This window comes from Scomber japonicus, chromosome 7, assembly GCF_027409825.1.
Source record: "Scomber japonicus isolate fScoJap1 chromosome 7, fScoJap1.pri, whole genome shotgun sequence".
NCBI classification, from domain to species: domain Eukaryota; kingdom Metazoa; phylum Chordata; class Actinopteri; order Scombriformes; family Scombridae; genus Scomber; species Scomber japonicus.
Window position 1 is genome coordinate 34,104,438 of NC_070584.1, and position 14,457 is coordinate 34,118,894.

The window sequence follows — 14,457 nt, forward strand, 5'->3', positions numbered from 1 at the left end:
TCCTCCCTCCTTATTAAAGAAAGCTGGGTGTTAATGATCGAGAAGCTTTGTCTAAGACTAGGGTTGGGAACCGAGAACCGTCCCTATTTGGAACCGGTCCAAAATGACTCAATCCATCGGTATCGGTATCGGTCGTGTCTATGCGTTATCAATTCCTTTAACCATTCCTGATATTCCCGTCACATTCTGCGGCCACAAATTTAAAGTCTGTGTAAAGTTAGAATAAATGTGTGTTCTGAGTTTGACATACCACAGAAAAGTGTGTTGTTAACCACCCTGCCAAATTTGAATGATTAAAAAATAAAATCGCCAAATATATGAAATTAGGCTTCAAAGTTGTGTAAAAATCAGCCTCTGAAGCCCCGCCCCCTACCAAGTGTCACCTGTCAATCAAAGTCACCACCTCTACCAGAAACATGGACGCTACGTCTGAGAGCTTTCAGCTGCTAGCTCGGCTGCTAGGAAGGAAGGAAGGCAGGGAGACAGGGAGGAAGGAAAGATGGAAGGAAGGAAGGCAGGGAGACAGGGAGGAAGGAAAGATGGAAGGAAGGAAGGCAGGGAGACAGGGAGGAAGGAAAGATGGAAGGAAGGACAGATAGAAGGAAGGCTGCTAGCTGCTAGCTCAGTGGCTAACTCGGCAGCTAACTCGGCTAGCTATTCCCTCCTTTCCTTCCTCCCTTCCTCCTTAGTCCTTTCCTTCCTTTCATCCTCCTTTCCTCCCTCCCTCCTTACTCCTTTCCTTCCTTCTTTCCTCCCTTCCTCCTGTCCTTCCTTGACCTGAGGACAACAGGAGGGTTAATAAGAGAATTGAGAAAAGAATTGTATCAATAAGAAGAATCGACAATGGCATTGATTTTCATAATTTCAGACATTATTAGTGGGGTAATTTATGAGAGACACTGTTGGTTCGGTTGATAATTCTAACTCCTCCAATTGGCAACCAAATGGGGAAAAAAAGGCCTGAGGCGTTTAGATAGACGTCATGGTGCATATGACGCTAGGTCGAAATTACACCGAACCATCACTTTAAGTTTATTTTGCATAGTAAGTGTTAGAAAGCCCACATTGCTTTGAGTGCTTTATAGTCTGTTTGCATTGTAGGTTTCATTTGTCCTACGTTATTGAACGTAGCTGAGTTTTACAGACATTCTTGAACGCACCACACCTGTGCAATTCTCCTTCTCCATGCGGTAGAGAGCTGACGTTTTTCCCCTTTGCCTTTTTACATCATTCATCCTTATTTCCCTGATTTCCTGTTGTGTGTGAATGTAAAAGGACCACAGCTGTAATAAATCAGATAACTCCGTACGTCTGTATCAGTGTTCTTTAGTCGGGACACACTCACCATCCCAGATAGCATGCGAATGTGGGCCACTTGAGGCAATGATCCGGCACTGTAGGCATTCTTCTGGCCCGGACAAAACAGACGTGAACCTAAACTGGCCCATGTAGTAAATGCTACATTTGGGCCAAATATCACAAAACGAATATGGCCCATCTTTGGCCGAAATATGGCAAGTATGGCAATGACTAATCCGGATGCGAGCCTAAAGAGGCCCACATATAAGGAAACATACTTGGCCCACCTTTGTTGAAACATATTTGGGCCAGTCTTGGCTGAACTGGTTTATTTGGTGTGTTTTTGGTTGACATCTGGCATTGTGATGGCTTGGTTATGGCCCACTTTTGGCAAACATGAGCGGACCGCCCAAGTGCCATCATTCCATGCTGTATGTGGGCCGGATGAACATGTCAGGTGTGGGCCAGATATGGGCCAAAAGAATTTTGCTATCTGGGATACCTTGCCACTGTAAGCCAGTTAATTTCCTGGAGACCCCCCAGTATCTCCTTTTTAGCAATTGCATGGGGAACCCACCTCACTGCCCGTCTTTCTTATCAATAAATAACACACTTAGGGTTAATAAGACAATTGAAGAATCGACAATGGACAATGAACTCTTTCTATAACTGAATTAAACTCATCTGTCTGTCAGTGAAACCTTCTTTTTACGAGCAGCAGAGCCAGTTAGACGCCTGCATACCATCATACCTGGATGACATAAGTGAGAACATATAGAGTTCAACACCCAGTTGTGTATTTTATTCTGACATAAAAGGAAGAAAGGAAGGAAGGAAGGAAGGAAGGTAGGAAGGAAGGAGAAAAGAGGGAGGAAGGAAGGAAGGAGAGAAGGAAAGGAGGAATGAAGGAAAGGAGTAAGGAGGGAGTAAGGAAGGAGGGACGGAGGGAGTAAGGGAGGAGGGACGGAAAGGAGTAAAGAGGGAGGAAGGAAGGAAGGAAGTAAAGAAAGAAAGGAGTAAGGAAAGGAGGGAGGTAGGAAAGGAGGAAGGAAGGAAGGGAGTAAGGAGGGAGGAAGGAAGTAAAGAAAGAAAGGAGTAAGGAAAGGAGGGAGGTAGGAAAGGAGGAAGGAAGGAAGGGAGTAAGGAGGGAGGAAAGGAGGAAGGAAGGAAGGAAGGAAGGAAAGGAGAAAAGAGGGAGGAGAAGAGGAAGGAAGGAAGGGAGTAAGGAGGGAGGAAAGGAGGGTGGAAGGAAGAAAGGAAGAAGGAAGGAAAGAAGGACAGAGGAAGAAAGGAAGAAGGAAGGATAGAAGGACAGAGGAAGAAAGGAAGAAGGAAGGATAGAAGGACAGAGGAAGGAAGGAAGGAAGGAAGGAAGGAAGGAAGGAAGGGAGGGTTAGGGTTAGGGTTAGGGTAATCCCCCCCGCCCCCAGCCATGCTCCTCGTGTTTACATGTAAAACAAGCTGCATGCAGGCGTAAACCTCGGAGCCGAGCAGACGTGAAGAGCTGCAGGAGAGAAAACATGAGCGAGTGCATGTTTGTGTGCACGGTCGACCAACGCTAACATCTCTGCTTTCACTGTCTGGAAATGTGCTCAGCTCCACTTCAGAGTTCAAACACATGAATCAGTGAGAGCAGAGATGTTTGTGCTCATCACGAGGGAAACGTCAAAGTCTTCTGTGTTAAATGTACAAGGAAGGAGGAAGGGGGAAGGAAGGAAGGAAAGGAGGGAGGAAAGGAAGAAGGAAGGAAAGAAGGACAGAGGAAAGAAGGAAGGGAGGAGGGTATGGGGGAGGAAAGAAAGAGAGAATGTTTGACACCCCTGCTCTAACGCTCTAACCCTTTAACGCTGGGAAAGTTGTTTAAATGGAAGGAAGGAAGGAAGGAAAGGAAGAAGGGCAGATGAAAGGAAGGAAAGAAAAGAAGACAGGGAGAAGGAAAGGTAGAGAGGATGAAAGGTAGGAATGACAGACGGAAGGAAGGAAGGAAGGACAGAAGGAAGGGAAGAAGACATGGAGGAAGGGAGTTAGGAAGAACAGATGGAAGGAAGGAAGGGAAGATGGGCAGATGGATAGAAGGAAGGAAGGAAGGAAGGAAGGAAAAGAAGACAAGGAGGAAGGGAGGTAGGAAGGACAGACGGAAGGAAGGAAGGAAACGAGGAAGAAGGAAACTGGGTCGCATTGGACCTCTCAGTGGGCCGTATCTGGCCCTCGGGCCGCATGTTTGACACCCCTGCTCTAACTCTGGGAAAGTTGTTTAAATGGAAGCAGATCTTTGTGCTGCGTGTGCATTGTTGTGTTCTCAGTAAACAACAGGTGGGTTTCCAGCCGAGAGCAGCTTCCTCTCTTTGTGGAGAGCAGTGCATTCACATCAGAAGGAGGAGGGGAGGGGAGGGGAGGGGGTTAGGGTGGTGGTGAGAGGGGAGGGTGGGGGGGGAGGCAGCAGTGTTCATGGTCTCCCAGCTCCTCTGAATATCTGAGGAGAAGGGGAGGGTTAGGGTTAGGGTGGTGGTGAGGGGTGAGGGTAGGAGGGTGGGGGGGGGGGGGGTGGGGGGCAGCAGTGTTCATGGTCTCCCAGCTCCTCTGAATATCTGAGGAGAAGGGGAGGGGAGGGTTAGGGTGGTGGTGAGAGGGGAGCGGGTGGGGGTGAAGGTGGGGGGCAGCAGTGTTCATGGTCTCCCAGCTCCTCAGAAGGGGAGAGTTAGGGTTAGGGTGGTGGTGAGAGGGGAGGGGAGCGGGTGGGGGTGAGGGTGAGGATGGGGGGGGGGGGGGGGTTAGTGTTCATGGTCTCCCAGCTCCTCTGAATATCTGAGGGATTGTGTAATGGCAGCTGGAGGCAGAGTGACACAGCATGAATAATGGCAGCCTGACAGCAAAAACAACACACACACAAAAAATAAAAAAACCTGAGGGATCTACGTTCCAGCCGTGTTAGTAACACTCAGAACAAACCCTGTGTGTGTGTGTGTGTGTGTGTGTGTGTGTGTGTGTGTTGTTGGGAGACTAATAGACTGTTTAGAAGATGACTCACTGCTGCTGCAATAAGATCTGTTAATTCTGTTGTTTCCAGATCAGTGAGAAGGAAAAGATGCTACACTCGTTTATCCTCCGTGATTCATTTGCTTTTCAGTCTTAATTGACGGCAGCAGTGTGAACGACGCTCTTCTGTGCTCTCACATAGACGGAGATTCAAACAGACGGAAGGAAGGGAGGGAGGGAGGGAGGGAGGGAAGGAAGACAGAAGGAAGGAAGGATAGAAGGACAGAGGAAAGAAGGAAGGGAGGAAGGAACGGGAGAGGAAAGAAGGAAGGGAGGAAGGAACGGGAGAGGAAAGAAAGAGAGAAGGAGGGAGGAAGGGGGGGAAGGAAGGATAGAAGGAAGGATAGAAGGACAGAGGAAAGAAGGAAGGGAGGAAGGAAGGAAGGAAAGGAAGAAGGACAGAGGAAAGAAGGAGGAAGGGAGGGAGGGAGGGAGGGAAGAAAGACAGAAGGAAGGAAGGATAGAAGGACAGAGGAAAGAAGGAAGGGAGGAAGGTACAGGAGAGGAAAGAAAGAGAGAAGGAGGGAGGAAGGGGGGAAGGAAGGATAGAAGGAAGGATAGAAGGACAGAGGAAAGAAGGAAGGGAGGAAGGGAAGGAAGAAGGAAGGAAAGAAGGGAGGAAGGAAGGGAGGGAGGAAGGAAGGAAGGAAAGGAAGAAGGACAGAGGAAAGAAGAGGAAGAATGGAAAGAAGGAAGGGAGGGAGGGAGGGAGGAAAGAAAGAAAGAAAGAAAGAAAGAAAGGATCAGTGAGAAGGAAAAGATGCTACACTCGTTTATCCTCCGTGATTCATTTGCTTTTCAGTCTTAATTGACAGCAGCAGTGTGAACGACGCTCTTCTGTGCTCTCACATAGACGGAGATTCAAACAGACTGATTCAAGGCTGCTACTAACACTTACTTTCATCCTTTATTCATCTTTTAGTCCAATAAATGTCAGAAAACAGAGAATAAACGCCCATTCCCTAAAGCCAAAGGTGACAAACTGCTTGCTTTGTCGGTTTAAAACCAAAATATAGAAAAGAGATCAACTTTATAATCATCTACGACAAACAAAAGCATCAACTTTTCATATTTTAGAAGCTGGAATGATTCATCAATTATCAAAATACCCTTAAAGAAGTAAAACCCCTCACTTCTGAGTTGTGTCACATCGTTTAAGGTTCCCAGATTATTGATCGTTGAAAACTGAGAACAAGAAAAACATGTTCATATTCCTCAAAGTAAGATCAAACTTATCGTATTCCTATTGTCACTAATTTCATAACTATTCCACCGTAACAACTTTAAACTCACGCCTCTCATCTGTCAAACATCTCAGCTACAGTTTGGTCCAATCTACAGAGGTTCAGCGTTATCATTAGGGCTGTCAGTGTTAACGCGTTCAGATTAATGTAATCCATAACGAGTTAATTTTTTTAAATCGCATTTTAATGTGTCAAGCCTTTTTGTCCCTTCTACTCCCCCGTAGACGGCTCCTCTAGCTGTAGCGCTATGCTTTGAAGTGGCCTCCTGCAGTAAACCTACCGCGCTGATGGAAAGTAAGAGAGCTACTGGACTTTTGAACGGCTTGTTTAACTTTAAAACACTTCCAGACGCTTCAGTTGACAAGTCAAAAGTAAAATGCAACCTGTGTCAAACGGAGTTTAACTACCACCGGAGTATGTGGAGTTTGAGTTAGCACCTCCACGCTAAACACCCAGGTGCAGCCAAGCCAGCCTCAGCTCCACCAAAGGACCATTTTGGAGTGTGGGAGTCGCAGCAGAGCCGTGATTGATTCCCAGTTAAGACACTCTGGTAAGAAATGCTTTACATTATGGGCTTAAAACTGCCTTCAAATGGAAAATAACAGGATTTTAAACATGACATTCAAAACGCCATTAATCGTGATTAACTATGGAAACTCTGCGATTAATCTCGATTAAAAAGATTAATCGTTTGACAGCCCTAATAATAATTCAAAATAAGGTACCGATAGCGTCTCTTTAATGTCTGTTCACTGTTCTTTCACCACTGGACCCTAACCCTCCAAACCATAAACTTACAGTTATGTTCTGATGTAGAAAACAGATGGGCTTGTGGGTAATATATGAGCCTCAAACTGCGATAGAGACGACTCCATCAACAGCTGTGAGGTCTTAAAACACATTCAAGTACTATTGCTTTACTGTAGTACAGTTAGAGGTACTAGTACTTTACTGTAGTACAGTTAGAGGTACTAGTACTTTACTGTAGTACAGTTAGAGGTACTAGTACTTTACTGTAGTACTGTTAGAGGTACTAGTACTTTACTGTAGTACAGTTGGAGGTACTAGTACTTTACTGTAGTACTGTTAGAGGTACTAGTACTTTACTGTAGTACAGTTAGAGGTACTAGTACTTTACTGTAGTACAGTTAGAGGTACTAGTACTTTACTGTAGTACAGTTAGAGGTACTAGTACTTTACTGTAGTACTGTTAGAGGTACTAGTACTTTACTGTAGTACAGTTGGAGGTACTAGTACTTTACTGTAGTACTGTTAGAGGTACTAGTACTTTACTGTAGTACAGTTAGAGGTACTAGTACTTTACTGTAGTACTGTTAGAGGTACTAGTACTTTACTGTAGTACAGTTGGAGGTACTAGTACTTTACTGTAGTACAGTTGGAGGTACTAGTACTTTACTGTAGTATAGTTAGAGGTACTAGTACTTTACTGTAGTACTGTTAGAGGTACTAGTACTATACTGTAGTACTTTTAGATGTACTTGTACTTTACTGTAGTACTGTTAGAGGTACTAGTACTTTACTGTAGTACTTTTACTGCAGCGGGGTTTTCTAGCTGTATTTCCTGTATTGATGTTACTGCAGGTGATGAATAAAACATTAAATTAAATGAACTAATGATCCAGACTAACTGGTGCTTCACCTTTCACTACTACACTTTCATTTTAGCCTTGATTCATTTTTCACAATAAAATGTTTAATAACCATTAAAAAAACAGTTTCTGTTCTTCTATAAAACCATCAATGATTCAAGTTTGTGTTAAAAGACTACAAACATGTCCGTGTTAAAAGACTACAAACATGGCCGCCTCCATCGTTAAACAGTGACTCAGGCTTGTTTTCCCGTCAGACCTGTGACATCATCACGACATCACACGGCAACCGCACGGCAACCGAGAAGAGGACGAGCTCGGGCCTCTGATTAAACCCCCCCCCCCTCAAACCCCCCCGACCCCCCCACACACCCCCGCCCCCCCCGCCAGCACCTGTCAGACTGAACGAGCTGTTATCTGATTGGTCGAGCTCATCAATTAACATCTCTGGCCTCGAATGACAGAAAATAAATCATCCGGGAGAAGAAGAGGATGTTTGCTGCTCTTATGAGGCTGCTCGCTGAGCTGTGGAGGGGGGGGGGGGGGGGGGGGGGAGGGGCATATCTATAATACATGAGGACACACACACACACACACACACACACACACACACACAGCAGAGAGAGGAGTCACAATTTCAGGGCCATTAAATGGAGACGCCGCCATAAATCACATGACCAACCTCCTACTGGCCAATCTACACACACACACACACACACACACACACACACACACACACACACACACACACACACACACACACACACACACACACACAGGGTTGTCTTCAGTCAGCAGATATGGTCTAACATCATGTAGCTGCTGGTGTTTTATATTATCAGGACATTTTTTGGAAAAGCTAAATATATATATTTTTGTACATTTTTGGGAAATAAGAACATTTTTTTGTGTTTTTGGATTTGAGGATAATTTCAAACGTGAATATTTTGGGAATTAAAAGCTTAAAGATATCTTTAAAAAACAGGATATTGTGATTACAGGGTGGAAGAGGACAGTTTTAATCATTATGTATTATATTATAATGTAAAGCTGTTTCTAATGGCTGTCTGAGGATCTTAGGGTTTGAATAAGAGTTGGATTTATCTCTGTGTGTGTGTGTGTGTGTGTGTGTGTGTGTGTGTGTGTGTGTGTGTGTGTGGTCTAATAGCAGCAGGAGGAGGAGGAGGAAGAGCTTCATCTAATCCCAACCCAATCTGAATCAGCTGTATCTCGACTGTGGCAGAGTGAAGGTCTGTGTGTGTGTGTGTGTGTGTGTGTGTGTGTGTGTGTGTGTGTGTGTGTGTGTGCAGAGTGAAACAGGAAATGAAACACGGTGATGAAGAGAGGAGAGAGAAGAACGTCAGGATGTGAAAGTGACCTCGCGTGTGCCGGCAGTAATGGAGGCTTTGCCCTTGTGTTGGCTGAAGGATGGCTGCAGGCACACACACACACACACACACACACACACACAGACACACACACACACACACACACACACACACACACACACACACACACACACACACACACACAGAGACACACACAGGCGCACACACACACACACACACACACACACACACACACACACACACAGAGACACACACAGGCGCACACACACACACACACACACACACACAGAGACACACACAGGCGCACACACACACACACACACACACACACACAGAGACACACACACAGGCACACACACACAGAGAGACACACACACACACACACACACAGAGACACAGAGACAGAGACACACAGAGACACACACACACACACACACACACACACACACACAGACACACACACACACAGACACACAGACACACAGACACACACACACACACACACACACACAGACACACACACACACAGACACAGAGACACACACACAGAGACAGAGAGACATACACACACACGCACACAGAGACACACACACAGAGACACACACACACACACAGAGACATACACACACACAGACACACACACACACACACACACACAGAGACACACACACAGAGACACACACACACACAGAGACACACACAGACACACACACAGAGACACACACACACACAGAGACACAGACACAGAGACAGACACACACACACACACACACACACACACACACACACACACACACACACACACACACACACACACACACACACACACACGACTCACTGATCACCTGAGTGAGTCTGACCCTGCTTTACTCAGAACATCCTGAACCTGGTTCTATATTTCTGCAGGTCAGAGATGTTAGTGTCTCCATGAGGTTTAGTTTAAATTTAAAGGGTTAAAATGTGAAAATAAACGTATGAATAACTTCACACATTCTTTTTTTGTGGACCCAGCATCAAATTTCTGCTTTTAATCCATTTAGAGAGAATATATTAGAGGATTATGGTAAAAATGTCTAAGTGGTGTAACCATAAAAACTTTGTACCAAATAATTCAACTTGCTTAAAAACAGTAAATAGTCAATAAAACACCTTCCTTCCTTCCTTCCTTCCTTCCTTCCTTCCTTCCTTCCTTCCTTCCTTCCTTCCTTCCTACCTACCTACCTAACATCATCAACTAGTTAGGCATGATCTTACATCCTTCCTTCCTTCCTTCCTTCCTTCCTTCCTTCCTTCCTTCCTTCCTTCCTTCCTAACACCATATCAACTAGTGTGGCATGATCTTCCTTCCTTCCTTCCTTCCTTCCTTCCTTCCTTCCTTCCTAACACCATATCAACTAGTTTGGCATGATCTTACATCCTTCCTTCCTTCCTTCCTTCCTTCCTTCCTTCCTTCCTTCCTTCCTAACACCATATCAACTAGTTTGGCATGATCTTACATCCTTCCTTGCTTCCTTCCTTCCTTCCTTCCTTCCTTCCTTCCTTCTTTCCTACCTAACACCATATCAACTAGTTTGGCATGATCTTACATCCTTCTTTCCTTCTTTCCTTCCTTCCTTCCTTCCTTCCTTCCTTCCTTCCTTCCTTCCTACCTAACACCATATCAACTACTTTGGCATGATCTTCCTTCCTTCCTTCCTTCCTTCCTTCCTTCCTTCCTTCCTTCCTACCTAACACCATATCAACTAGTTTGGCATTATCTTACATCCTTCCTTCCTTCCTTCCTTCCTTCCTTCCTTCCTACCTAACACCATATCAACTAGTTTGGCATGATCTTACATCCTTCTTTCCTTCTTTCCTTCCTTCCTTCCTTCCTACCTTCCTTCCTTCCTTCTTTCCTACCTAACACCATATCAACTAGTTTGGCATGATCTTACATCCTTCCATCCTTCCTTGCTTCCTTCCTTCCTTCCTTCCTTCCTTCCTTCCTTCCTACCTAACACCATATCAACTAGTTTGGCATGATCTTACATCCTTCTTTCCTTCTTTCCTTCCTTCCTTCCTTCCTTCTTTCCTTCCTTCCTTCCTACCTAACACCATATCAACTACTTTGGCATGATCTTACATCCTTCCTTCCTTCCTTCCTTCCTTCCTTCCTTCTTTCCAGCTGATCAAATATTTAATATCTATCATTCTTTTGTGGTTACACCATTTGACATGTTCAGGAGCATTCAGTCTGACTTTTGGTAAAAAATGGTGCAAATGTCATTTAAATGATATAAAACCAACAAAAATACTAAATGTACATTTTAACAAACATTTTAAATCTAGTTTAACTCATTTATGGATTCATCTTTATTACCTGCACCTGTTCTGTTATATAATTATTTATATTCTTATTTTATTTCCTGCTGTCAGTTCCTTTGTGTACGATGATCATAAACACGATCGTATCTTAAACAGGAAACACTCATAAAAAAAAGCTAATTCAGCAAAATAAAGTTCCAACATGTAAACTGATAGTTTTATTACTTCCTGTTTACGTCCTACAGCAGTAAAGCTCTGAATCAGTCATCATTTCACCTGTTCCTGATGACTCATGTCTGGGACTGAGCACAGGATGCATCTCTTTTATTTCCAGAGTAAAGGTCTACAGGAAGAAGAGGATTAACTTTGATTTCCTTTCAAAATTAAACATATTTGGGTTTAAAGTATAGAAATCATAAAAATGTTAAAAAGGCTAAAACATGTGAAAGCACCGACTTCCTGCTTTAATGTGAAGAACCAACGAACAAAGAGCTCAACGGAACTTTAATTTGAAAGTGTCAGACGGCAGGAAGTCTCAGACAACTGTTGTCAAGGTGCCCTTGAGCAAGTCACTACTGAGTGGGACGAGACGACAGCAGCAGGCGTGTGTGTGTGTGTGTGTGTGTGTGTGTGCGTGTGTGTGTGTGCGTGTGTGTGTGTGTGTGTGTGTGTGTGTGTGTGTGCGTGTGTGTGTGTGTGTGTGTGTGTGTGTGTGTGTGTACGTGCGTGTGTGTGTGTGGGTGTGTGTGTGTGTGTGTGTGCGTGTGTGTGCGCGTGTGTGTGTGCGTGTGTAACAGGTATTCATCATGTTGTGGGGCCCCGCCTACCTTCTGAGGACAAAACTCATGTCCTCATAATGCGATGTCCTCTGAAGTGATGGAAACATGACTCTGTGTGTGTAGGTGTGTGTGTGTGTGTGTGTGTGTGTGTGTGTGTGTAGGTGTGTGTGTGTGTGTGTAGGTGTGTGTGTGTGTTCTAGGTAAACAAAGACTAAAACAAACACACACCCACCTGGTGCTTCCAGGAGGGCGAAACAAACCACACCGGCTGTCAGGCACAAACACACACACACACACACACACACACACACACACACACACACACACACACACACACACACACACACACACGCACACACACACACACACTATTCTGTTCATGTCGCGGTGACCACGCCCTCCACCTACATCATGACTGGAGGACATTATTTTAGAGTCAGGATCTTAAAGGATTTGAATCTAAAAACATCATCACAGCAGCGACGGAAACACTTTCTAAATAAATCAGCTTCACAAACGTTCATTTAAAAAGTTCATCGCCTAGAAACGTAGAGTCTGACGAGAGCCTTTAAAATCCTGTAACATAAAAAGTTTAAGATGATTTAATTATTATTAAGATGATTTCATTTTATGGCTGAGAACGCACTTTTATGTGTTTGTGTTTGTGTGTGTGTGTACTTGTGTGTCAGTCTTTGTGAGGACCAGGGACATTTCTACATTATGGGGACATTTCTACATTATGGGGACATTTTTACATCATGGGGACATTCCTGCATTATGGGGACATTTTTACATTATGGGGACATTCCTGCTTTGTGAGGACATTCCTGCATTATGGGGACATTTTACATTATGGGGACATTCCTGGTTTATGAGGACATTCCTACAATATGGGGACATTTTTACATTATGGGGACATTCCTACATTATGGGGACATTCCTGCATTATGGGGACATTCCTATATTATGGGGACATTTTTACATAATGGGGACATTCCTACGTTATGGGTAAATTCCTACAATATGGGGACATTTCTGCATTATGGGGACATTTTTAAATTATGGGGACATTCCTACATTATGGGGACATTCTCATATTATGCGGACATTCATACAATATGGGGACATTTTCTACATTATGGGGACATCCTGATTTGTGAGGACATTTTTACATTATGGGGACATTCCTACATTATGGGGACATTCCTGCATTATGGGGACATTTTTACATTATGGGGACATTCCTGCATTATGGGGACATTTCTGCTTTGTGAGGACATTCCTACATTATGGGGACATTTTTACATAATGGGGACATTCCTACGTTATGGGGAAATTCCTACAATATGGGGACATTTCTGCATTATGGGGACATTTTTAAATTATGGGGACATTCCTAAAATATGGGGACATTCTCATATTATGCAGACATTCATACAATATGGGGACATTTTTACATTATGGGGACATTCATTCATTATGGGGACATTCCTACATTATGGGGACATTTTTACATTATGGGGACATTCCTACATTATGGGGACATTCCTACATTATGGGGACATTTTTATATTGTGGGGACATTCATTCATTATGGGGACATTCCTACATTATGGGGACATTTTTACATTATGGGGACATTTTTATATTGTGGGGACATTCCTACATTATGGGGACATTTTTACATTATGGGGACATTCCTATATTATGGGGACATTCCTACATTATGGGGAAATTTTTACATTATGGGGACATCCCTACATTATGGGGACATTTTTACATTATGTGGACATTCCTACATTATGGGGACATTCTTACATTATGGGGACATTCCTACATTATGGGGACATTCCTGCTTTATGAGGACATTTTTACATTATGGGGACATTTTTACATTATGGGGACATTCCTACATTATGGGGACATTCCTACATTATGGGGACATTCCTACATTATGGGGACATTTTTATATTGTGGGGACATTCATTCATTATGGGGACATTCCTACATTATGGGGACATTTTTACATTATGGGGACATTCCTACATTATGGGGACATTCCTATATTATGGGGACATTTTTATATTGTGGGGACATTCCTACATTATGGGGACATTTTTACATTATGGGGACATTCCTATATTATGGGGACATTCCTACATTATGGGGAAATTTTTACATTATGGGGACATCCCTACATTATGGGGACATTTTTACATTATGTGGACATTCCTACATTATGGGGACATTCTTACATTATGGGGACATTCCTACATTATGGGGACATCCCTACATTATGGGGACATTTTTACATTATGGGGACATTTTTACATTATGGGGACATTCCTACATTATGGGGACATTCCTACATTATGGGGACATTCCTATATTATGGGGACATTCCTACATTATGGGGACATTCCTACATTATGGGGACATTTTTACATTATGGGGATATTCCTACAATATGGGGACATCTCTACCTTATGGGGACATTCCTACAATATGGGGACATGTCTACATTATGGGGACATTCCTACATTTTGGGGACATTCCTGCTTTGTGAGGACATTCCTACATTATGGGGACATTCCTGCTTTGTGAGGAAATTTTTACATTATGGGGACATTCCTGCTTTGTGAGGACATTCCTACATTATGGGGACATTTTTACATTGTGGGGACATTTGTACATTTTGGGGACATCCCTACATTATGGGGACATCCCTACATTATGGGGACATTCCTGCTTTGTGAGGACATTCCTACATTATGGGGACATTCCTATATTATGGGGACATTCCTACATTATGGGGACATTCCTGCATTATGGGGAC

General features: G+C 43.7%; 1 protein-coding gene across 1 annotated transcript in view; it reads right to left on the reverse strand.

Annotated features, from left to right (window-relative positions):
- The window catches only part of niban1a (niban apoptosis regulator 1a), a 58,423-nt gene that overhangs the window by 42,890 nt on the left and 1,076 nt on the right, over window positions 1-14,457 (reverse strand). The window lies entirely within an intron of this gene.